Source organism: Mesoplodon densirostris, chromosome 4 (genome assembly GCF_025265405.1).
Source record: "Mesoplodon densirostris isolate mMesDen1 chromosome 4, mMesDen1 primary haplotype, whole genome shotgun sequence".
Lineage (NCBI taxonomy): Eukaryota > Metazoa > Chordata > Mammalia > Artiodactyla > Ziphiidae > Mesoplodon > Mesoplodon densirostris.
Window position 1 is genome coordinate 184,778,855 of NC_082664.1, and position 26,569 is coordinate 184,805,423.

At 44.8% G+C, this 26,569-nt stretch overlaps 1 long non-coding RNA gene across 2 annotated transcripts in view; it reads right to left on the reverse strand.

Moving 5' to 3' along the window:
* LOC132488945 (uncharacterized) overlaps nt 1–16,927 on the reverse strand; it is a 63,098-nt gene extending 46,171 nt beyond the window's left edge. The window contains exons 1-2 of one of the 2 annotated variants that reach the window (XR_009531824.1): nt 16,711–16,927; nt 15,465–15,561 (exon numbers count right to left, since the gene is read on the reverse strand). This is a non-coding gene — a long non-coding RNA (uncharacterized LOC132488945). The remainder of the gene's footprint in view (nt 1–15,464; nt 15,562–16,710) is intronic. The other variant, XR_009531823.1, reaches the window with a different exon arrangement.
* Between the last annotated feature and the right edge of the window lie 9,642 nt (nt 16,928–26,569).

Consider the following 26,569-nt stretch of genomic DNA (forward strand, 5'->3'; position numbering starts at 1 on the left):
GGTGTAGTCTCCTCACTCGAATTCTGTACCTGCATCACAGAGCAATGAAATATTCCCAAAGAATTATTAAGGATGAGGTGGGGAGCCGAAATAAAAAAGATGAAACCACAGTCTGCCCTACCATCCGTTCTGCTGGATATTACCACCATCTTGGCCCAGTATGACCTTCCCACTTTTCTCTGGGCCTCCCTACTTCCCACCTCCATCCTCTCATTATATCTTACCTACACTTGGAAGCGACTCTAGTTTTTCCACTGATCTTCATCAACAAGCAATCCAAATAGCAACTGTGTATATAACTCCTTAGAAACCTCAGGTATGACTCAGTAATACATGACCTTCGAAGTCAAAAGTTTTCCTAATTCCCTTTATTATTATTTTTTCCAATTTCCATGTACTTACACTCTCAGGACCTCCACTGTCCTCAGGTTCGTCTTCCCTGCAAAATCTGTCAACTTAGACATAGACTTAAGTACCACCCTCTAATTATCTCCTAGGGAATCCAGTTTTTAAAAAAGCCTCAGCAAGCCTTATGGACTTTAGTAAAGACTCTTAAAGATAACCCAGGGGAGATAGCAGTACACCCACAGATATCTATTTAATACACCCTCAGAGGAATTTTGTTTCTTTTGTATAAAGTCTCTTCTGTCCAATGAAGACTCTCAGCTCTTCTTCTTCAACATATGCAGTGTCTCACCCTTCTGATTACTCTCTGCTGTATCCCAGGGCCACTCCCTTTCCTGATATTACATTCTTTCCCAATTTTGTATGTTAGTAACATCAAATAACATAAAGTATAACATGTTAATTATTATAAAGTGCACCGTTCAGTGATCTTAAATACATTCATATTATTGGGCGATCAACATCGCCATTTATCTTTCTAATTCTTTTCTACATTTTAAAACTGTAACTCTATATCCTTTAAACATAACTTTCCTTTTTGTTCCATAACCACCTGAAAAGCATCATTGCCCTCCCAATTTCTATGGTCTTGACTACACTAAGTACCCCATATAATTGAAATAAGTAGTTGCATTGTTATGACTCACTAAAAGTCACAAAAATGGCATATTTGGTAGCTACATTTCCTCAGGATTCATCCATGTTGTAGCATATTCCTAGATGTTTTCCTTCTTAACACTGAACAATATTGTATTATATGGGTATACCACACTTTGCTTATCCAGGAACTAGTGGATGAACATTTAGGTTGCTTTCATATTTTAGCTACTGTGATTATTACTGCTCTATACACTGGAGTACAAATATTACTTTAAGACCCCGATTTCAATTCCTTTGGGTATACCTCATAGTAAAAATTTCCTGGATCATGTAGTAATTCTATTTTTCAATATCTGAAAAATTGCCATACTCTTTTGCAAAGCAGCTGTATCATTCTACATTCCCACTGACAGAGCACAAAGCTTCCAACTCCCTCACATCCTCACCAATACTTGTTTTCTGCTTGTGTATGTGTGTGTGTGCTTGTGTGTGTATGCATGCACACAAATATATAAACATGCATTTAATGATATGGAGCATCTATTCAAGTGCTTAGTCATTTGTACATCTCTTTGAAGAACCATCTATTCAAGTCTTTTATCCATTTTTGAATCAGGGTGTTTGCTTCTTGTTGAGTTGTAGGAGTTCTCTGTATATTCTGAATAGAAATCTCTTGTCAGATAGATGGCTTTCAAATATTTTCTCCCATCTTGTGGGTTGCCATTTTATTCTGTTTACATTCCTTTGATACACATTTTTTTAAATATGTACTGCAAATTGTTTATTTTTTTGTTAGCTGTACCTTTGTTGTTCCTTCGTTTCATATTGAGGAAATCACTGCCAAATACAATGTCATGAAGCTCTTCTCCTGTGTCTTCTTCTAAGACTTTTTATTTTATTAGGTCTTATATTTAGTTTTTTGATATGTTTTCATTAATTTTTGCATATGATGTTAGGTAAGGGTCCATCTTCCTTCTTTTGCATGTTGACAACAAGACTTCTCAGCATCATTTGTTGAAAATACTATCCTTTCTACTTTGAAAAGACTTGGCAACTTGTCAAAACCCATTTGGCCATATATCAGGGTTTATTTCTGGGTGTTCTATTCTATTCTATTGGTCTTGAATAAGGGAAAAAATAGTATAACCTATCCAGGTTGATGAAGAACATAAAGAAAGACCAGGACTGAGAATTAGGAGGGCAATATAAAAAAGCAGGGAGTAAAAGACAGTGTGAGAGAAGATCTTGTACTTGCAAGTTCATGGAAATATGATCATGTTAAATCACTAAACGCCTGACTTTGAACAATACCGTAAATGTGCTAGCAAGAAACGTAACACTTACCCATCTCTGGGAAATACAGTATGGGCAAAAAGATAAACTACACACAAATATATTAAAAAGGGAAGGGCTTTCATGGTGTGAGAATATTGTGGGATTTGAAATACAATTTACTTCTGTTCTACCATTGTCTCTAAAATTTATCAAAGTGTATATACAAGCAATTCCAATTCTGGTCATGTGCTTGACAGGTTTAATATGAACTTCAGCAGACCAGTAAATGTACATTCATAGTAGGACTGTTCCCTAATCCAAAAAACAAAACACAAAAACTGGAAAGACTAGAGTTCACTTTGTCAACACACATACAGATGCAGCGATGGTTAACGGTCCAAAAAAAGAAGGTGAGCATGGGTGCAAGAGGTTAATCCCCAGGCTGGTGTGGGGTGCAGGGTTTGAGGGTAACACAGGTAGAAAAGGCTTTTGTCCTATCCTTGATTTTTGAGGTATGGAAATTCACAGGTCACTACCTTCATTTCAAAATGAATGAATGCACTATTCAATTTTTTTTTAAAACAGGAGAAGTAAACATGAGTGATAATAAATTTTAAACTGTTGCTAGTCAAATAAGATACTAAGAAAAATTAAATCATATGATTTAAGAATGAAGTGGAGAGATTGCCTAAGATGGTAGCATTCAAAGACCCAGAGCTTGATGCCTCTCATGGGCACACCAAAGTCACAACTGTTTACAGAACAGCAATTGATGAAAAAGGCCGGGACCTACCATAAAAGATGTTTTAGAGCTAAAGATATAAGGAAGGCACCCCGGCAAGACAGGAAGGAAGGGCAAAATCTCAACAGAGTCAAGACCCATCCCCCCAGGTGGGTGGCCCACAGATGGGAGAATAATTACAATTTCTGAGGTGCACCCAGGTGGCAAGGGGTATGAACCCAACATCAGGCTCCCAAGCCCAGGGACCCTGTGCTGGAAAGAAGGGTTTGTAGAAAGTTGGGCTTTGAAGACCAGTGGTGCTTATTTTCCGGAGAGCCAGAGGGTTGTGGGAAATAGAGATTCCACACTTAAAAGATGCTCACAGGGCTTCCCTGGTGGCTCAGTGGTTGAGAGTCCACCTGCTGATGCAGGGGACACAGGATCGTGCCCCGTTCCGGGAGGATCCCACATGCCGCGGGGCGGCTGGGCCCGTGAGCCATGGCCGCTGAGCCTGCACGTCCGGAGCCTGTGCTCCGCAACGGGAGAGGCCACAGCAGTGAGAGGCCCGCATACTGCAAAAAAAAAAAAAAAAATGCTCACAAAATCCCACATGACCCGAGAATCAGAACGGAAGCAGTCATTTGAACGGATCCTGGGTCACACCTGCCTCCTGGTCTTGGAGAGTCTCCCAGAGAGTCCAGAGGCAACTACAGCACAGCCTCAGGGACATAGACACTGGCAGCAGCCACTTGGGGGAGCTCCTTCTACCTCGTGGCCACTGGTACCAGCAAGCATAATTTCAGAGTCCTCCCTCTATCTTTTTAGCCTCAGGGTCTAGCCCTACCCATTTCCACCAGACTATAGACACAAGTACTAGGATGCTGCAGGCCAAGCAACTGACTGAGCAGGGGCATAGCCCCATCCACCAGCAAACAGGCTGCTTTCAGACCCTCTCAATGCACAGCTGCCGCTGGGCATGGGCCCAGCTACCAAAAGCCCCAGGACCAGCCTCCACACCTAAGTGGAGAGGCACCAGCCCCAGAGTCCTTGGCCCCTCTGACAAGTGAGCCTGCTCTGGCCTTGGAATCAGTCTCACCGGCGGCAGGTGATTACTGCACAGGGACTGGATGGAGCTTGGACCTACCCAACAGCAAATCTGCTCTAGCAGTGGGATCAGCCTCATACACCAACAGGTACACACCAGCTCCAGGAATACCACAGCCCAGCAGCCTGTGTGACCAGAACACTCACTTGCAGGCCAGAAGCAGCCATGGACTCACTTGCATCTTGACCCTGCCCATCAGAATGACAGCACAAGATTAGGGATACCCCAGACCCTGCAGATAGCTGTGTCAGGAACAGTGATCCAACACCAACTCTGAGACTCCTGGGCCCTGCAGCCAGAACTCAGGACCTGTGTCTTCCTCCCAGTAGCCAGCATCACCCCAGTGACTGGGCACTAGCCCTGATATCACCTGGACTGCAATTCTACCCTTAAGTGAACCAGCACTAGATTTGGTGTCCCACAGAGTCGTGCAGCCAACTGCCTTATGATTTAGCCTCACCAAGCAGCACAGACAGCCTCCATACAAGGCAGAGTCTGTCAAACAAGCCGTCTGGGGGCAGCCAAGCCTACCAGACCACCCACAGCAGTCAGCCCACCACAATAGAAGAGCCCAAGTAGCTCACATAGGGGGGTACACCTAGAACATATAGTTCTAGTGACCAGGGGACAGTGGGCTTCTGGGACACATAGGACCTCTCCTACAAAAGGCCACTTCTAGAAGGTCAGGAAATGTAACGAACCTACTACATACACAGCAGTAAAAACAGCAAGTTAAGAAAAATGAGGTGACACTGAAACACGATCCAAATGAAGGAACAAGGTAAGAGCTCAGGAGAGGGTCTACGTGAAGTGGAGGTAGCCAATCTCCTCAACAAGTAGTTCAAGGTAATGACTACAGAGATGATCAACGAACTCAGAAGAGGATCTACGTGAAGTGGAGGTAGCCAATCTCCTCAACAAGTAGTTCAAGGTAATGACTACAGAGATGACCAAAGAACTCAGAAGAGGATCTACGTGAAGGGGAGGTAGCCAACCTCCTCAAAAAGTAGTTCAAGGTAATGACTACAGAGATGACCAAAGAGCTCAGAAGAGGATCTACGTGAAGTGGAGGTAGCCAACCTCCTCAAAAAGTAGTTCAAGGTAATGACTACAAAGATGACCAAAGAACTCAGAAGAGGATCTACGTGAAGTGGAGGTAGCCAATCTCCTCAACAAGTAGTTCAAGGTAATGACTAGAAAGATGATCAAAGAACTCAGGAGAAGATCTACGTGAAGTGGAGGTAGCCAATCTCCTCAAAAAGTAGTTCAAGGTAATGACTAGAAAGATGATCAAAGAACTCAGAAGAGGATCTACGTGAAGTGGAGGTAGCCAACCTCCTCAAAAAGTAGTTCAAGGTAATGACTAGAAAGATGACCAAAGAACTCAGAAGAGGATCTACGTGAAGTGGAGGTAGCCAACCTCCTCAAAAAGTAGTTCAAGGTAATGACTACAAAGATGACCAAAGAACTCAGAAGAGGATCTACGTGAAGTGGAGGTAGCCAATCTCCTCAACAAGTAGTTCAAGGTAATGACTACAGAGATGATCAAAGAACTCAGAAGAGGATCTACGTGAAGTGGAGGTAGCCAATCTCCTCAAAAAGTAGTTCAAGGTAATGACTACAAAGATGACCAAAGAACTCAGGAGAAGATCTACGTGAAGTGGAGGTAGCCAATCTCCTCAACAAGTAGTTCAAGGTAATGACTACAAAGATGACCAAAGAACTCAGGAGAAGATCTACGTGAAGTGGAGGTAGCCAATCTCCTCAACAAGTAGTTCAAGGTAATGACTACAAAGATGATCAAAGAACTCAGAAGAGGATCTACGTGAAGTGGAGGTAGCCAATCTCCTCAACAAGTAGTTCAAGGTAATGACTACAGAGATGATCAAAGAACTCAGAAGAGGATCTACGTGAAGTGGAGGTAGCCAATCTCCTCAAAAAGTAGTTCAAGGTAATGACTACAAAGATGACCAAAGAACTCAGGAGAAGATCTAAGTGAAGTGGAGGTAGCCAACCTCCTCAAAAAGTAATTCAAGGTAATGACTACAAAGATGACCAAAGAACTCAGGAGAAGATCTACGTGAAGTGGAGGTAGCCAATCTCCTCAACAAGTAGTTCAAGGTAATGACTACAAAGATGACCAAAGAACTCAGGAGAAGATCTACGTGAAGTGGAGGTAGCCAATCTCCTCAACAAGTAGTTCAAGGTAATGACTACAAAGATGATCAAAGAACTCAGAAGAGGATCTACGTGAAGTGGAGGTAGCCAATCTCCTCAACAAGTAGTTCAAGGTAATGACTACAGAGATGATCAAAGAACTCAGAAGAGGATCTACGTGAAGTGGAGGTAGCCAATCTCCTCAAAAAGTAGTTCAAGGTAATGACTACAGAGATGATCAACGAACTCAGAAGAGGATCTACGTGAAGTGGAGGTAGCCAATCTCCTCAACAGAGAGTTCAAGGTAATGACTATAAAGATGATCAAAGAACTCAGAAGAAGATCTACGTGAAGTGGAGGTAGCCAATCTCCTCAAAAAGTAGTTCAAGGTAATGACTACAGAGATGACCAAAGAACTCAGGAGAAGATCTACGTGAAGTGGAGGTAGCCAACCTCCTCAAAAAGTAGTTCAAGGTAATGACTACAAAGATGATCAAAGAACTCAGAAGAGGATCTACGTGAAGTGGAGGTAGCCAATCTCCTCAAAAAGTAGTTCAAGGTAATGACTACAAAGATGACCAAAGAACTCAGGAGAAGAATGGACGACCAGAGCAAGAAGGTAGAATTTTTTTAAAAAGAGTTAGAGCACTAAAGAACAACAAAACAGAGATGAGGAATACAATAACTGAAATGAAAAATACACTAAAAGGAAACTACTGTAGACTAAATGACACAGAGGAATGAATCAGAAAACTGAAGGACAGAGTACTGGCAATCACTGAAGATGAACTGTAAAACAATAGATTAAAATGAAATGAAGAAAGTTGAACAGACATGTGAAACATCGGGTGTACTAATATTTGCATTATACTGGTCCCAGAAGCAAAAAGGAAAGAGAAAGCAGTGTAGAGCATACCTGAAGACCTAAGAGCTGAAAACTTCCATAACCTGGGAAAGAAAACAGACATCCAAGTCCAGTAAACACAGTAATGCCAAAACAGGATCAACCCAAAGAGGACCACACCAAGACTCATTGTAATTAAAATGGCAAAAAAATAAAGATAAAAAGACACTATTAAAAGGAGCAAAGGAAAAGCAACAAGTTACAAACGTGCGAACTTGCATTAAGTTATCAGCTGACTTTTCAGGATAACCTCTGCATGCCAGAAGGGAGTGGCATGGTATATTTAAAGTCATGAAAGGGAAAAGCTTATAACCAAAAATACTCTACCCAGCAAGGCTCTCCTTCAGATTTGATGGTGAGGTCTAAAGTTTTACAGAGAAGCAAAACTAAAAGAGCACAGCATCGCCAAACCAGCTTTATGAGAAATCTTAAAGGGGCTTTTCTCAGTGAAAAAGAAAAGCCCATGACTGAAACATAAAAATTAGAAAAGGAAACTTACTAACGGAAAAACCTCATTGGATAAGGCAAATATTCAACAAAGGCAGTAAATCAACCATGTACACAGCTAATAGGAAGGATGAAAGAAAACAGTAATAAAATCATCTATATTCACAATAAGAAGTTAAGGGGGCCTCCCTGGTGGCGCAAGTGGTTGGGAGTCCGCCTGCCGATGCAGGGGATACGGGTTCGTGCCCCGGTCTGGGAGGATCCCATATGCCGCGGGGCGGCTGGGCCCGTGGGCCATGGCCGCTGAGCCTGCGCGTCCGGAGCCTGTGCTCCGCAACGGGGGAGGCCACAGCAGTGAGAGGCCCGCATACCGCAAAAAAAAAAAAAAAGAAGTTAAGGGACACACAAACAAGTAGATGTAAAATATAAGGTCAAATTCAGTAACTGTGGGGGAGCAGAGTAACAATGCGGGTTGTTAGTGTCCATGTGAAACTAAGAGCTCAGCAACTTAAATAATCACACACACAGACACACACACACACACACTCACACAACTGAAAGAAATTCAAACATCATATTAAAGATAGTCCTCACATCACAGATGAATAAAAGGGGAAGAAAGGAACAGTGAAGAAATTAAAGAGGGATTCTAAAAATACCCAAGAGAAATGAAAATGAACACACAGTGATCCAAAATCTATGGGACACAGCCAACGCAGTTCACAGGGGGAAGTTATAGTGATACAAGCTTATTCCTAGGAAACAAGAAAAATATAAAATAAACAACCTAACATTACACCTGAAGGAATTAGAAAAAGAAGAAAAAAACAAAACTCAAAGCTGTCAGAAAGAAAAAAATTAAGAAAACAATCACACTAAAAATAATAAGATAGCTAAGAACAAACACACCTAAGCAGGTAAAAGACATGTACTCAGAAATGTATCAGCCATTGGTGAAAGAAGTTGAAGGCAACAGAAAAAGATGAGAAAATATAGCAGGTGCATGGACTGGAAGAATTAATACTGTTAAAATAACCATACTGCCAAAGACAATCTACAGATTTAATGCAATCCCTATCAGAATACCAAAGCATTTTCATAGAACTTGAAAAAGTAATTTTAAAATTTGTATAGAAACACAAAGACCCCAAATAGCCAAACAATCTTGAGAAAGAACAGAGCTGGAGGCATCAGGCACCTTTACTTCAGATTATACTGCAAAGCGACAGTAATCAAAGAGCATCGGACCGGAGCAAAAACAGACACAAAGATCACTGGAATAGAATAGAGATCCCAGAAATAAGCCCACACACGTATATTTAATTGATTTGTGACAAAGCAGGCAATATGGAGAAAGAACTGTCTCTTCAATAAGTGGTACTAGGAAAACTGGTCAGCTACATGGAAAAGAATAAAATTAAGAGTATTTTAGCACACCGTATATAAAATTAACTCAAAACTGAAGACCTAAATGTAGGACCATAAAACCCCAAGAGGAAAATACAGAACATTCTTCAACATAAATGATAGCAACAGTTTTGCGTTCAGTCTACTAAGGCAAATGAAACAAAAGCAAAAATAAACAAATGGGACTTCACTAAACTTAAAAGATTTTGCACAGCAAAGGAAACCAAAGACAAAATGAAAAGACAACCTGCTGAAGGAGAGACAATATTTGCACATGATAAGAGGTTAACACCAAAAAGATGACCAACCAAGGGTTCATATCTAACCTACAGAAACAGCACATACAACTCAATATCAGAACTGCACCCAAAATATTTTTTTAAAAAATGAGAAGACCTAAATAGACATTTTTCCAAGGAAAAAATACAGATAGACAGCCAGAATGCAAAAAGATGCTAAACATAGCTAATCGGCAATAAAATGCAAATCAAAACTATGAGATATATCACCTCAGTCTTGTCAGAATGGCTGTCATCAAAAAGGTCACAAATAACAAAGGTTAGTGAGGATGTGGAGAAAGGGAAACTCTTGTAAACTCTTGATGTGAATGTGAAGTAGTGCAGCTACTGTGGAAAGAAGAATGGAGGTTCCACAAAAAACTAAAAATAGAACTACCATAATATCCAGCAATTTCCCTCTTGGGTATATCAGAAGAAAACAAAAACACTATTTAAAAAAAAAAATAACTGCACACCAATGTTCATAACAGTGTTATTTGCCATAGCCAAGATATAGAGTCAAACTAAGTGTTCATCAATAGGTTAGGGGATAAAAAAATGATATTTATGATGACTTCAGCAAAAAAGGAAATGTTGCTATTTGCAAGAACATGGATGGACTTGGAGGGTATTATGCTTAGTAAAATAAGCCGCAGAGAAAACAAGCCTGGTAGGTTATCACTTACACGTGGCATCTAAAACATTGAATACAACAACAACAACAATGAAACAGACTCACAGATTAAAGAACAGACTAGTGGTTACCAGCAGGGAGAGACAGGGTGGAGGAGCAAAATAGTGGTAGAAGATTCTGAGGAAGAATCCACTATGTATCAAATCAATAATCTACAGTGACGTTCTGTATAGCATGGGGAATAGAGCCACTCTTTTATAATAAGTATAAATGGAGAAGAACCTAAACATTTATGAATCACTATGTTGTACCTCTGAAACTAATATAATAATGTAAATTAACTATAGATCAATAAAATATAAAGTAAGAAACAATAAAGGAGAGACAGATTATTAGATAGAAATCAATTAAATAAACACAAGTTTTGGAAATCAAGGAATTAAAAAACAACATGTAAGACAACATTGGCCTTTAAAGTGTACGATCTATTCATTTAAAAGAAATCATTTAAGTGGCGAAAAATGGTACCCATTCTCACAATTTTGTATATCTAGGATAAATTATTATCTACAAAAATATGTTACAAATATTCACTCAAAAAGAAAGAGAAAATTTGGATTAACCCATTTTAGTATACAAATTTAATATCAAAGTCTCTATGTAACATTGATGTGAATAAGTTCTGTTAGCCACTTCTAGTTTCTTTGTGATGTAAAATCTTTTAAAGCATAAAAATCAACCTTTCTACATCATTCCATTAGACATACATAGAAGTTAAAAGAAATGAGAAGACAGAAAAATCAACCAGGAAGGTGAATTTACTGAGAAACAGCAATTCGTTCTCCCTCCTCCTTTGCTTTTCCTCCTTTTCCAGGTCTCTTTCGGTTCCAATCAAGAGAAGTCTTGAGAATTCTGAGAATATTTCTTTGAGGGCTTCAAACCACCATACCTATGTCCTCTGCCACAACTACACACACGGGAACAAAAATAAACCTCTGCTATCTACTCATGTAGGAGAGGTTCATGCAAAATAAACTCCTACATGGAAACCAACAGGTGAGTTTTCTACCTGTTCTTTATAATGTCCTTCCATTATAGTAAATCCCACACATTATGAGGCAGAAGGGGTTATGTGAGCTCTTCCTTGAAGTCAAAAACCTTGCATTCATTTCAAGTACTTGGTGATCATAGGGTACAGCCAGGGAAGGTGCCATTACCCTCGGGGGGCGGGGGCGGTGAATGGGCTTCCGCAACCATGCACCTCCTGATGAACAGATTCTGAAGAAACAAAGGGCGGTCACCCCGCAGCCAGCCTGTCAGACTGTCGGGCCACTGGGCAACCCCACCAGTCTGGAAGTGCCCCATAAGTTGCTCAAAGCAAAACTCTGCCCCCCCGTGAAGCCAGGCAATTTGGGCCAGAGAGTCAGAGGAGACCGGTAATCAACTCCTCCTCTCTGCTCACCTCCTTGGGGTTACAGCAACCCCATCTCCAAACCCAACTCTGATCCTGGAGTGCCAAGGTGGGAGCACAGGTGGGCTCTGCCGGTGCTTCAGCGCCTTCTGGGAAGCCCCCTAGTTTGAATATGATTTGAGTTTGATCCTGAGAAACCATCAGAACTTCCCACCAGAGATAAATGAGGAGTTTCTGGCCTTTATTAGTGCGCACGGTGAGCCCTGTTGTCCTGGCTGTACTTGCCAACCCCCCTATTTTACGCACCTATGTTTATCCACCTTCCTCCCTGTGAGTACCTTTGACTAACCCTGAGCTCAGACTCCTGACCTATTACAGTGACTTTTTCAGTCTTTCTTTAAAAATGTACAGGTAGGGGTTCTCTGGTGGCGCAGTGGTTGAGAGTCCGCCTGCAATGCGGGGGACACAGGTTCATGCCCCAGTACGGGAGGATCCCACATGCCGAGGAGTGGCTAGGCCCATGAGCCATGGCCGCTGAGCCTGTGCAGCCGGAGCCTGTGCTCCACGACGGGAGAAACCACAACAGTGAGCGGCCCAAGTACCACAAAAAAAAAAAAAAAAAAAAAAAAAGACAGGTAATAAAATGAATTTAACCTAGAAGCAGCAGCTCAGTAAGGGAAATAAAATCATTAGAAGTTATCTAATCACAGCCACAGCCATCCAGGGCCCTGTCTTATCTGCTGGGGCATAAGAATGGGACCTTCCTAAACTTGAAGGGCATCCAATCAGATAAGTTGATTACGCTCACCTCTGGCTCTTGGAGGGACTGCTAGGCAGTCTACCCAGTGTATACTGACTGCAAAACACGGTCATGGGTTTGAAACACCTATGCTCCAGGAAAGATTTTTGCGGTGCATGGGGAAGGTTTCTTTTTGACATCAAGCAAAAAATAAGTCACCAAGCCCTTTGAGCACAGGGCTTCTTAAGAGGGAAGTAGAAGGAAGGAATGGGCAGAAAACATGATCTCCTCGGAAGTGCAGGGCGTTTTTCCAAAAGAGTAGGATTTAGTCTCAGTTTAAGGAGAACACCTTTAAATAGCTGGGACAGCTCCAAACTGCAGTTTAGGGAACGAGTGCTCCAAAAGAACAGTGCTTTACAAGTCCTGGCCAGGCAGCAAGAGGATGAAGAGTTGGTTTTGCATAGTTCTGAACGCAGGAGTAAAGAAACCGAGGCATCCCTGACTAAAAGGGCCTGAGATCCTATGGCATCAGTGGGTCAGTCAGTTGCAGGGGGCAGGGGGTGTGGGGGGCGATATTTCTCTCTCAACGTCTCCCAGGGCAGCTACCCCTCCCAACCCCACCCCCCTACTCCCTTCACCCTTCCTCCCTCCACTGTCGGGTCCCCAGGGACAGCACTTCTTAAGCTGGAGCGCTCAAGCACCATCTCTGCAGTCTGGATTCTTCCTGGAGCCTGGCAAGTTCTGGGACAGGAAGCCAGGTCTGCAAGGCCGCTGGGGTGCAGTCAGCCCTGGAGGTCTGGAGGGGAAATGGAGCCCTGAAGCCCACCCACGTCCTTGAAGCCGAGGGAGGAACACATCCTTCTAACAGTACTTCTCAGGGGTCAGCATGCTCCCCACCCGACGGTGATCCATACTCACTTGAGGCAACAAGGACTGCCCCTAACTGGCCCCCTCGATTGCGCCTTAAGGGTCCTCGCACATGTGTCATAGCGCAGGCCCTGGATCTCTTTAGTCAGCCTAGGCCAGTGCTGCCGGGGTCCCTCCAGTCCCATCCCCCAGCCCCTCCCTCTGGGACTGTATCTAATAGAAGAAAGAGCACAGAGGAATTGGCTAAATCAAGGGACCTGGGAGCCTGGGTATGAGTTTGAAGACCGAGAACCTAAGGCACAATTACATATTATTGGAGACTCTTGTGGGGTGTGTGGGGTGAGGTTAGGAGGCTGAGAGGCTGAGTCGACCTGGTGAGTCCAGCCCCAGGACACCACACAGCCCCGTCCCCCCTTCCCTGCCATCAGACAAGGGGTGCCGCAACTCCAGCCGGGACTCTGCACTTCCCTCTCCCTGATTCTCCTCCAGAAGAGCAGGTGGTCCCGCTCTGAGGGCAGCGGCAAGACAACGGACCAAGTCCCCCCGCACTAAGGCGCTACTGGAAGCTCTTCCTGCACAGCAGTGCTGGCTTGGAGCAAACCCGAGCACCGCCAAAGTTGGTCTCGTCCTGCAGCGGAGGGACGCAAGGTTTAAGCCAGCTGCCCTGGCTTTAAAGCAATCAGCCCCCCCTTTAAGTCAGGTGACCCGACTTTACATCACTGTGTGCCCCTCAAGCCTGCAACTTCAAATGTTGGGAACTTCACTTTGATCCCAGCACCTCACATAGCTGAATGCACACTAGTCACCCCCAAGCCTGGCTTAGAGGCAGGATATAAGGTAAGGGGATGGGCGTGTACTCATGGTGATGAGGGTGTACTTCATGTACCAGAAGGGTCTAGGCACTCTGGGGTACAGCTAGCAGTGCACGATACAGCAGCTCCCTGGCAAAGCTGGTGAGGCCCAGGGAGAGCAGACACACCCATGCGTGCAGAGGTTCCAGAACGGGAGCTGGGGCACAGCCAGCCAGGAGGGTGTGAAAGTGGAGGATCTGAGCCTTTTGTGAAAGGCAGACACAGAGAATAGATGAGAAACAAAGACCAGATGAAATATGGATTTGAAAAACACACCCTGCTCTTGAAGTTGGGGTGGGGGGGCACCCCAGACTTGAGACTTCTTACTCCCCAGTACCTAGTGCTTTGGCCTTTGCCCAATTACTTATAAAATTTACTGATAATATCTAACCCATAGAATACTGCATTTGTAGTGGTATTGCATGTTAATGTTTCTGTAGTGGAAAAATCTTTTCTACAAGAAACATGTACACTATCTGAAATCAATTAAAACCCCTCTTTATAAAGTACTATATTGGACTTCCCTGGTGGCGCAGTGGTTAAGAATATGCCTGCCAACGCAGGGGACATGGGTTCGAGCCCTGGTCAGGGAAGATCTCACATGATGCAGAGCAGCTATGCCCATTCGCCACAACTAGTGAACCTGCAGGCCACAACTACTGAAGCCCGTGTGCCTAGAGCTGGTGTTCCACAACAAGCGCAGCAAGAGAAGCCACTGAAATGAGAAGCCCGCGCACCACAACAAACAGTAGCCCCCGCTCGCTGCAACTGGAGAAAGCCCGTGCACAGCAACGAAGACCCAACACAGCCAAAAATTAATTAATTAATTAATTAATTTTAAAAACTACTATATCCTTCTGTACAACTTCTCTGGGAAGCACAGAGATGGCATGGGAGAGTGAGAAAGACCAATATTTAGTGCACATCTCTCATGCAGGTGCTCTGCTGGCTCAGATACATTTATCCCCACTTTACAAAGGAGGAAATAAGCTCAGAGAGGTTTAGTAATTTTCCCAAAGCCAAACAGCTATTGAGTGGCAGAACCAAGATCTGAACCAAGTCTGTTACCTCCAAAGCGTAAGTCCTCATCACAACAAAACTCAATTAATATTTACATTTATCGAATTATATTGCAGCCTGGGGAGTTCTTGGCACAATCCTGAATAAGAGTGAGAAAGACAGAAATAGCATTGTTCCTACAGTCAACCAAAATTTTTGGAGCAGCGGCTAGATGCCTGGTCCTTTTTGGGGTTCAGCAGTGATCACGACAGGAAAAGTCGTGCTTTCATGAACCATGTAGTGGGGAGGACAGACAGGTGCAACTTGGGTGAGGGATTTCACCTTGCTGGGCCTCTGTTTTCTCATCTGGAAAATGGGATGGGTGTTCTCATTTTCTGGGATTGTCCGGCTGGACATTCTCTGATTCCATAAGAAGCATTTGTTTTCCTGTTTCTTTAAAATTCATTCAAGCCATGAGCCGTGATGCATGCTGTTAGCTGCTCCCCAAATCACTCTTCCCCACCCTTTTCCTGTGATCAGGTCTTTCCCGAAACATGACTCACCATCAGTCAAGTCACAGAACCTAAGGGGCACCCAGCAGAAAAATTCCAACCCTTGCTTCTCAGGAGCTCTGTGGTCTACCTGCCAGGTAAACTTAACTCACCTGGGACAAGGTGGCCATCCCTGGTTTCACATCAACATGATCTCAGGCACAAACCTCCTTTTTTTCCATTTGGTCTTTAAGTTACTTGTTGAAACAACTGTACAAATATGACAAAGGTATAAAATCAGGCATCTTCTGCCCCCAGTGCCTACTAATACATGATGTTCTGCCACTTTAACGATAAAGATAGAACATTTCAACATTCTGCTGCCCTCATTATTTGTCATTTTTGTTGATATTTCTATTGAATACATCTTTCAATATTTTAACAATGGAACGTTTATTTAGGTTGCTCCAGACCCAGCCTTTAGTGGTAAGGGATTTGTTGTCATATTTCAATTATGTTTCCTTTAAAAACCATGATCCTATTTAAATGGATTAAGTCAGTTCTACAGGCATTGATCTTATGATATTCATGAAATGAATCCATAGAGGGCAGTGGTACAAGTTGATCGCACTTGAGAACCTCTAGTAGCACAGTTAAGTGTAAATATTATCTATGTGTAAACCAAAGTACATGCCGAGTGAGATTCTCCTACCCTTTTCACTCTGTGCCCCTCAAGCCTGTGAGAAATGGAATATTTCTTGCCATCTCAGTAAACAAAGGATATCACAGTCATCAGCCCTTGCAGCCCTCCAGTGTGAGCCGCGAGCCCTGAGGATGTCAGGATATGCAAATACAGAATGCAGGCCCCAGAGCGCTGAGGTGCATATGAAAGGAAGGAATTCAGGGAGCCCAGACTCTGGCATCTCCGCAAACAAAGAAAAGCGCTGCATTCCTCACGTTGGGAGAGCCGGTTTTCCTTAGTTAACAATCACCTGCTGATGGTCCCCATTACCTGCGCCAGTGCCCTGCCCTATCCCCTCCCCCCGGTACTTTAGCTCAGGGAGAAAGGAGGGCAGAGGGACTCCGCTGAATAAGAGGCCTGCGAGCCTCGGGAGGAGTTTTTAGCCGCCTTCCCCGCAGTCGGGGGGAGGCGCGCTGACGCTGCAGCCGGGCCCTGCGCCTCCCTTGCCCCGTTTCCCCTCAGGACACTCAGGCCGACCCCCTCCCCACGCCCCCCAGGCCCCGCGAGCCAGGCCGAGGGTAGGGGCGAGAGGAGGGACCGAAGTTCCCGGGACCAGACGCTGGGGGCCGCCCTTTCTGCACAGCAGCGGCGGGTGGCAGCGAACCCCTGCCCCTCAGAAGCTGGTCTTGCCCTGCCGCCAGGGCACCGTACCAGGCGGAGGGTCGGCGCCCACTTACCCGGCCCGCCGTCCGCACGACTGCCGCGGCTTCAGCCTCCGGGGCCCCTCCAGAGCCTGCAGCGTCAGTGAGGCCGCCCTCGCCGCGGGCTCCGGGGCAGTTCCGTGAAGGCGGAGGGAAGAGACCCCGAGCCGGGAGCTCCAGCTCTGCGGAAACGCGGGCTCCGTTCTGGGCGCAGCGGGTGGGACCGCTCTGCCCCGAGGCCTTCTGGGAGGGACGGAGGCGCCGGGGGAGGGAGCCGCCAGGAGCGCAGGGCCCCGTCGGGGGTCCTGGCGGGGCGGCCCGGCCTGAGGGCCCCGCCCACTGTGACCGCAGCCCAGGCATTTTTCCTGGAGTCCTACACTACAAAGTTAGAAAGATACACGGTCTATAGTAAATATTCACAAATGATTGTTGCTGCTGTGCTTACTATCCTATTAAAGGTGTAAAATCCATAAAACACTTTAAGTTCAAAATTAAATATGAATTTTTACCTTTCTAATTATGTCTCTGCTATTCACAATTGTCGTTAATGAATCAGAGACTGTGGCATCACTAGTTAAAAGTGAGCTTGTTAAAAAAATAGAACTCAGGCCCACCGGACCTACTGAATCACAATCTGAACTTTTACAATCTCCCCAGTGTACTTGTGTACCCATGAATAGTTGAAAGGTACATTTCTACCTCGACACGTCTTTTCTGTCTGAGAAATACACACATTTTATCCAATTCGATATAAATAAAACACTCAAAAATGCATATGCCTGTGTTGAAACCATCATTTTATCATTTCTTTTCCAGATAAGTATAGTCTCTATACTGGTTTTGTGGATCACATGCCACACTCTTTTCTTGTAGTTAGAAATAAGACAGAGAAACTTACTTTGTAAAAAAAAAAAAATATATATATATATATATATATATATATATATATATATATATTAGTGGGTAATTGAAGACACTCTTCTAAATTAAAACCAGTTCTCTTAACTTGCTCTTTTCTTCTTGGGTCACATTATGAACTCTTCCCGTGGCCACACGGTATGTGTACTTTTAATTTCAGGGACTGCTGACATTCCAGGATATGGCCATAGTTTTCTCTCAAGAGGACAGGCAATGCCTGGACCAAGATCAGTGGGAACTGTCCAGGTATGTGATGTTAGACAAGTATAGGAACCTGCTCTCCTCGGGTGAGGATACCTTCCTTCCAGAATTCCTTATCCAACCACAGGGTTTAGAGTCCTTCATTTGTAGAATGTCTCCTGGAATCTTCTGCTTCCTACAATAGGGTTCCAGATTGCAACGTTTCAGGAAAGATTGGGAGTTTGTGGGTATAATTTATCTTATTCTTTTAACATTGCAGCCTCCCTCAGCCGCATAGCACAGGGAGACCAGATCGGTGCTTTGTGACCACCTAGAGGGGTGGGATAGGGAAGGTGGGAGGCAGGGAGATGCAAGAGGGAAGAAATATGGGAACATATGCTTATGTATAACTGACTCACTTTGTTATAAAGCAGAAAATAACACATCATTGTAAAGGAATTATACTCCAATAAAGATGTTAAAAAATAATAAAAATAATAAAATAAAATTGCAGCCACCCTTTTAATATACTTTGTAACTGCTTGGGCTGTGTCTATATGAACTGTGTACTATATGCTTCTGTTACAGTCCTTACAATATTTTATTGTCTTATTTTCTGTAACAATTCTCCATGGATTCTTTGGGCTTAAGGTATACTAAAAGGGAGACTGCGATTCTGGGACTTCCCTGGTGATGAAGTGGTTAAGAATTCGCCTGCCAATGCAGGGGACACGGGTTCGATCCCTGGTCTGGGAAGATCCCACTTGCCACAGAGCAACTAAGCCAGTGGGCTACAACTACTGAGCCTGTGTGCCACAACTACTGAAGCTGGTGCGCCTTGGGCCCGCGTGCCATTTATTTTTTGGAGAAGCAACCACCTCTGAGTGATCAAAATTTAGACCAACTAGTCAAAATGCTTTATCACCTGTTCTTCTAAAACACTGATCAACAGAACAAGTTTTACTAGGGGTAACAGTGTAATTGTATTCTGGAGTTCATAGCGGCAATATGGTTTATGACCTTGATGCTGGATCATGACATTTCAATGGTATAACTGCTTTTAATTGTTCAATGATTAAAGTCTCACGTGATCTGAGTTCAGACTGGAGTCATCCTGGTTGCTTTCTGTCTATTGCAGATTTCTGCCAGTAGGAAAGGACAAGAGCATTACGGCTTACTTTACAAAATGTCTGGAAACTAAATGATGATATAATCTACATTCAATTAATTTATACATACCCTACTGTAGAACCATGTTTGTTAAGGTGGCAGAGCCCGGTAATTATGTAAAACTGAAACCTTTATCTGCACTGGTTCAAGTCCTCTTCGTAAGAATATGTTTATAATCAACATTCTATCACAAATGACCCAATTTAATTCACCATAGCATTCCTCATATTAATTAAATGGAAAATCCTAGGCTATATAAAAATCCAGAAAGGGCCAACAATCCTCAGCCCCCATGGATGATTACAAACCATTGCTGAGGCATACAAATTACTTATTAAAGAACCACTATGTCCATCAACATCATCAATTTATATATTATTGCCCCAATGCTAGCCTTGACCCTGGCTCTCAAAACATGAATTCCTCTTCCCATATCTTACCCACTAATTAATATAAATGTTGGCATATTATTTATATTAGCCATATCACACCTAGCCATTTATTCCATTCTCAGATCTGGATGAGCTTCACATTCAAAATACTCACTCACTGGAGCCCTAGGGACAGTAGCACACACAACCTCATATGAAGTAATGTAGCAGTTATTCTATTCTCAGTCTTACTGATAAATGGATCATTTACACTTTCAACAGTAATTATTACACGAGAACGCCTATGACTAGTTTTCTCCTGACCCCTACCCAGAATTTGATTATCTCCGCGGTAGCAGAAATCCAATGAAGCCCCACTTGATTTAACAGAAGTAGAATCAAAACCTATATATGTCTTCAATGTAGAAAATGTAGCAGGCCCATTCACCCCGTCCTTCCTAGAGAATATGTTAATTTCCTTATAATAAACGTTTCCACAACAATCTATTTTTAGGAGCATTCGACAATCCTTAGGTGCCAGAATTATAGATTCTTTCATCTTGTGAATATAGTTTTTTTTAAAAAAATATTTTTTTATAGTTTTACTGCCTTTAAACAAAATGTACTCCATTGCTGTGGAATATTCCTTCATAGGAGCGTGCATGGTTCATTTCTGCATCTGCTTGTGATGGTCTTCAGGTTCTTTCAGGTTTGGCTCCTGTGGCTGCAGAGTCCATGTCCGTGTGTCCTGGTGCAGGGCTGGAGGGGTTGTGTTCAGCTGGGAGGAACACTGTGGGTCTGTGTGCATGGACTTCGCTCTCTGAGGCCCGACTGTTTCAGAAGTGGTTGCACCCCACGCTGCGCACCAGGCTTTCCATTGCTCCACATCCTGCTGATATTTGATACTGTGTCTTCATGTCTGCCATTCTGGTAGGTGTGTGCACAGTAGTTTTCTTACGGTTTTAATCCCTCGGTTGTTAGTGAAGTTGTGCATCTTGTGTTATTCACGGACTACTTCCTTTTTTTTTTTTTTAAAGTTTTAAAAATTGTGGTCCAATACACAAAACATAAACTTTACTATCTTAACCGTTTTTAAGTGCACATTTCAGGGTCCAGAAGTAATTTGCACTGTTGTGCAAACCTGAGCGCCATCGTCCTCCAGAATTTTTTCATCCTGCAAAATTGAAACAGTCCCCATTAAACACTCAGTCGCCATTGTCCCTCCCTCAGCCCCTGGCACTCACCATCCTACTTTCTGTCTCTATGTTTCCGACTGCTCTAGGGGCCTTGTATGAATGGATCAAGCACTGTTTGTTTGTCTGTGTGTAGCTTACATCACTGAGCATTAATGCCCTCAAGGTTCATCCCTGCTGCAGCCTGTGTCAGAACTGCCTTCCCTTTTAGGCTGAATAACATTCCCTTGTATTGATGGACCATGTTTTTCTTCTCCATTCATCCATTAGTGGACACATGTACTATCTACATTCATTTCTCCTGTCATAATATTTGTGGAATAACGTCAGAAAGTCCTATGAATCAAAAGTCATTTGCCATTAACTTTTTCCTTAAACTTTTTATTGTGAAAAACATCAAAGCTAAGAAAAGGGAAAAATACATGTCAGCTTCACTTGTGTTCAGGACTTAATGCTTTACGGACTCACTTTATGGATTCACTTTATTCCCTGTGTGTGTGCTATGTACATGTGTGTGCATGTGCCTGTTTGCATACCTATGCTGTGCATGTGCATAGGTATGTGCACTTGCACAGGTTACTTAGTGTGCACTTGCTCACGTTAGTGTGTGCATGGGCATATGCGTGCATGTGTGTTCATATGCTAATGTGTGAATATATTTGTGCTGTGCACCTACATATGTTTGTGTGTGTGCTGTGCCCGCCTGTGTGCACAACTGTGTGTTTGCTGGAACCACTTGCAGATATATCCACACGCAGCTGCTCTAACAATCCTGCATAGCCACGTAAAGGTCACAGATCTCAGGGATTTAAATGGATGGAGCAGGATGTCCTGACACAGAGTCTGTCTTCCAATGACTGTCATGGTCTCAGTAACATCCTTCACACCTTCTTTAAGCCCCATTCAGGGTCCAGTTTAGACCCCCATTACATTCAGTCATCTGCCCCAGGTCCCCTAAAGCTACAATGTCACAGTTGGAGAGCCCGGTCAAGGCTGGGGATGCCCCTCCTGTTGGCCTGGCCTCCAGGCCCTGCACTTGGCTCCTGTGTTCCCATCTCTCAGCCAGGCCCCGACTTGGATGGGGCCACCACCTCTTTCCTCACAGTGTCCCATCGCCCAGTCAAGGGGGTTCATTCTCCCAAAGTCAGCATCAGGAGGGGGGCGTGACAGTCCCCACTGGGTCTCCTTCATGTGAGACCTTGTCCTTTTGAAAGAGCAGGCGCCCTGCCCTCGGGGGTGGGGGCTGGGGGGTGACATGCGGCCCACGATGGGCAGACGGGTCATCAGGTGGGGCGAGCCAGTGTGCAAGGAGTTCCGCGGTGGGTTCTCCTCTCCAACAGCTTCTGTGCCCCTACCTCTCCCCGTGACTCCCCTCGAAGACAGCGCGGTGCCCGGGACGGGAGCCATGGGAGCCGTCAGCCACCGCCCCCTCTACATACACCCACACGCACACGCACACACACACGCACATGCACATGCACATGCACACGCTGCAGGGAAGCAGGACCTGAGTGCAGGTATCCAGCGGCCCTGAGCGCCCCTCCCGGAATCGGCCAGTGGAATGGACAGGCTGGATCTCCCGGCCCGGACCATGCAGGACTGTCCTGCCTGGGCTTCCAGTGCGGCCGCCTCCTTCTGGAAGCCTGAGAGGCTGGAATCAGGCCACTTCTTGTCTGTCCTGGCAGCAGACGGGGCTGCACTCTCAGAAGTTCATGGCTCACCCATGGATCCTGACCATCAGGTGGCCAGAGATATTGGTAACATTTTGGTTTTGCCTGTTGAAATGTTTAATGACAAAGATTTTGTTCAGTTTCCTGATGTGGGTGTCCAAAGATGAGAGACCCATGTGTGTGATCTGTACCTCCTATGAGATCAGCCCTAAGCTAGTTTAAACATGGTCAAGTTCTGTCTACACGGTAGATTTAGACCTCTGCATGTCCTTTCTACTGATTATGTTCAGAGCTGACCACGTGTTGTCTATAAGAAGAAGATTTAGGCCTGACCATGTTCTGTGTACGCTAGGACTATGGGAACCTGGGTAGAAACCCGGCCTGGCCTCAGGACTGGGAAGCTCCGTGCCTGCATCTGAAGGTGAGTGCTTAAATGTCAGGGGTCTGGAACTGAGGTGGGCTTCTCTAAGTAACAGCCTCTCTTCTGAGTGTGGTTACTTGGTCCTCCCAAGGGTCAGTGCTGTGGTCGGGGCCTTAGTCTTAATCCCTGTAAGGTTCACCTTCCCTGGGGCTCGTGGAGAATCCACAGGAGGGCTACCTGGCAATAATTCCAATTCACTAGCACGTGCATGGTGCGTAGGGAGGCAGGTTTAGCTGGTGAATTGATCGCAGGGCATGCAGATCGGGCAAAAGCCCGATGGGTAACAGCTGAGGCTGCTGCTGAGCTCTCCTTCCATTCTACCGTCCCTACTCAGAAGCGTCCAGAGCTGCCCCTCTGCTTTCAGCCCTGCTGTCCTGTGAATTATCTCAACAAGCATGTGAGACAAGAAAGTACTGAGCCTGCCAGAACCAAGTAGTGTGTTCAACTTTAGCATGAAAGCTTTAAAAACAGGTAAAATCAACAGAATCAAACTGAAAAGAGGAGGACTTCTCTGGTACAAGTGTGGGGAGAGGAGACCCACCTGCCACATTTTCCCATCCCAGGAGGCCCCAGGAACACAGCTTGTTTCCACATGAGGGGATCCACCAGCAGAGCCATGGTGTCCTGACCAAGGGGACATGTCACCCCAGGTGCAGGGTCTGGGGAGGTGAGGTCACCCTGGAGACTGTGCACGTGTGACCCCAGTTGGGGGAGTCTGGGGAGGGCGGTTCACCCTGGGACTATGGACATGTGACTCAGGTGGAGAGGTTTGGGTAGGTGGGGTCACCTGTTGAGAGAGAACGTGTGACTTTAGGTGCAGGGTCTAGGGAGGTGGGGTCACCGTGGTGAGTGTGGACGTGCGACCCCAGGTAAAGGCTGTGGGGACTGTGTGGCTCTCACCACATCTGCATGGGTCAGAATCACATGTACAGGGAGAGCCCATATGTGCTCTTTGCCTGCAGTGTGTCTTTTCCCCTTTGAGACTTCCAACCTCTGCATTAAGGGTGTTGACCTGATTAACCTGTGGTACCTTTTCTTCTCTTAGTCTTCTCACATTCATGTGAGGTCAGGCATGTTTGAGTGGGTTGCTGCTCTGTGTTCTGGTGAGTGACAATGCTTGGTGGTATCATATTAATAATATATCATATCATATGTCTAATCTATGGGGGTCACCACTGCCTGGGTCCCCCTGGACAGAGGTCAGGTGAGCACAGACTAGCCCCCCCTAAGAATGGTCTCCCATGTGCCATGTGAGGGTACCGTGATGGCCCCTAAGGTAGGGGACTGTGTCTGGGCCTCCAACATCTGTGATGAAGGGGAGTCGAAATGGAATCACAGTGAACAAGACACTATTTTAAGAATTTATTTTAAGTGAAATAAAACACACGTCACATACCCTTTACCATCTTCACCATTTTAAGTGCACGTTTCTGAGGCATCAGATCTATTCACTTTCTCGTGGAGCCATCACCACCATTCCTAGAACTTTTCATCTTGCAAAACCAAAATTCCACAACCACGAACGTCTCACTCCCCATTCTCTCCCACTGCCCCTGGCACCGATATCCACTTCAGTCCCTGAGTTGTGGACTCCAGGGCACCCACTGGAGTGGAATCCTGCAGTTTTTGCCGAGGGGTCACTTTGGAAGAGCTGACTTTCAGCCTGAAGCTCTGCCTGTTTGCATCTGAAGAATCTGCATTTAAGGAGAGGGTGTATGAGGAAGGGGCTGTATGAGGGACAAAGGTGTCTGGGGTGCAGATGAGCCAGGACCTGACCAGCTGCCTGTTGGGTCCTCTGAATCCATCTCTTGGTCTGTGCCTCATCTGCATCATCACTGTTCCCACTGGCACACCTGGGGTGTTGTTGTCTGAGTGAGATTCCCCTGGTGCCCCTGCTCTCCTCCTCTCCTCCTGCTGGTTGGGGAGGAAACTGCTTGCTGTGGGGTCTCTACTCCTGAGGCACGAAGGACCCAGCAGCGTGGACCTGCAGAGTGTGGGTGTGGCCCCAAGAGCAGGGGACCCACATAGGACACAGCATTGGGGCGTGACAAGTGCTGGGGCTGCCTCATCACCGACAGGGAATGTTGCCAAGATCCTGCTCGGGAGGGCGTGGTGGGTGGCCTGGGACCCCAGAGGCCCCATTCCTATCCTGGAGCTTGGAGGGTGCATCCCCATGGGCTCCAGATTCACCCCATATCTCAGCCATATCCCTCTGTCCTGTCTTTGACCTCAGGAAAACGACCTCTACTGATCATTGTCCACAACATAGGCCTGGTCCTGTCGGTATTAGGATTCTTTAATTTAGGCGTCCTGGGAGAGCAGCTCTTTTTAGGCCTGAGAAGGAACAGCTCAGGAGTGTACAACAATTTCAGATGAAACTAATCTTCAATGACTATCTCTATAGTGCTAGGTTGTTGACTTCTATTAATCACTGTTCTCCTGGTTTTAGCTCTGATGTGGGGATTACAGAGCAGTCAACATTTAAATCTTCATAATCTGTGTATTTGTAGCATCAGTATCATTACTGACCCACAGTTTTTATGCTTTGGGAAGAGTTATTGATTTCATGTATCATGTAAAGGATTCACAATGATGATAGAGCAGCTAAGATTACAATAATGGCTGGTAAAATGTTCAAATTTTCTCTACCTGTGCATCTATTGTACATATATGAGTTAGTTTAATTGTCAATATTAGTGAAATACTATAGAGGACTAGAGAACTTCTTTTAAAAATCACTATTAATGTGTGTGATGAAAATGTAAAAGTTCTTCCATAATCGGTGATGTTGTATCTTGAGAGCCTAGATGAAATTGATATGCCTTCGTGATATACACTATTTTAGCCTATGATTTAACTTTGAAAATTTTACATCACTTTTTACTTTTATCTCATTTATTGAGAAAGGCATAATTGTTATGCTGTTGGCTTCAAACTGCTTGAAAAGGACTTGAGTCCTACCTTATTTTACATTTACATAGGTAGGACTTCAAATATAGGATATGGTGGAGGGCATCCGTGCAACCATTCTAGGTTAGGAGCAGCAGTTTCCACTGCTGAGACTTCTCGTTTGGACACAAATGGTTTTCACAGTATGAAGATTATTAGCATTACTGCTGCTACTGAGACGAATGAGCCTAAAGACAAAATATTTCATGTTGTGTGTGCCTCAGAGGAATGTAGTAACCTCCCTGAGAGGCCAAGAAAGTGCTGCAGGAAGTCATATTTACTACTACAAATATACCTGTGAAGTGAGTTTTGCTACTGCTGAGTTAACTGTGTAACCTGAGAATAGTGGGAATCAGTGTAGGAAGCCTCCTATAATAGTGAAGACTGCTCCCATGGACACTACGTCATGGAAGTGTGCTACTACATAGTATGTATCCTGGAGGACAATGTCCGGGGATGAGTTGGCTAAGATGATTCCTGTCAAACCACCTACTGTAAAAAGGAAAATAAAGCCTAAAACTCATAATAGAGTGGGATCTCATATAATATTACCTCCGTGAAGAGTTGCTAATCAGGGACTTCCCTGGTGATGCGGTGGTAAAGAATTGGCCTGCCAATATAGGTGAAACGGGTTTGATCCCCGGTCCAGGAAGATTCCACATGCCGCGGAGCAAAAAGCCCGTGCGCCACAACTACTGAGCCTGCCCTCTAGAGCCCGTGAGCCACAACTACTGAAGGCCACACGTCTAGAGCCTGTGCTCTGCAACAAGAGAAGCCACCTCCATGAGAAGCCTGCGCATGGCGGCGAAGAGTAGCTCCCGCTCACCGCAACGAGAGAAAGCCGGTGTGCAGCAACGAAGACCCAACGCAGCCAAAAATTAAAAAATTAAAAAATTAAATAAAGAGTTTCTAATCGGCTAGATACTTTTACTCCTGTAGGGATAGAAGTAATTATGGTAGCTGATGCAAAGTATGCTACTGAGTCGACAGCTATCCTTATGGTAAATATAAGATGGGCCCACA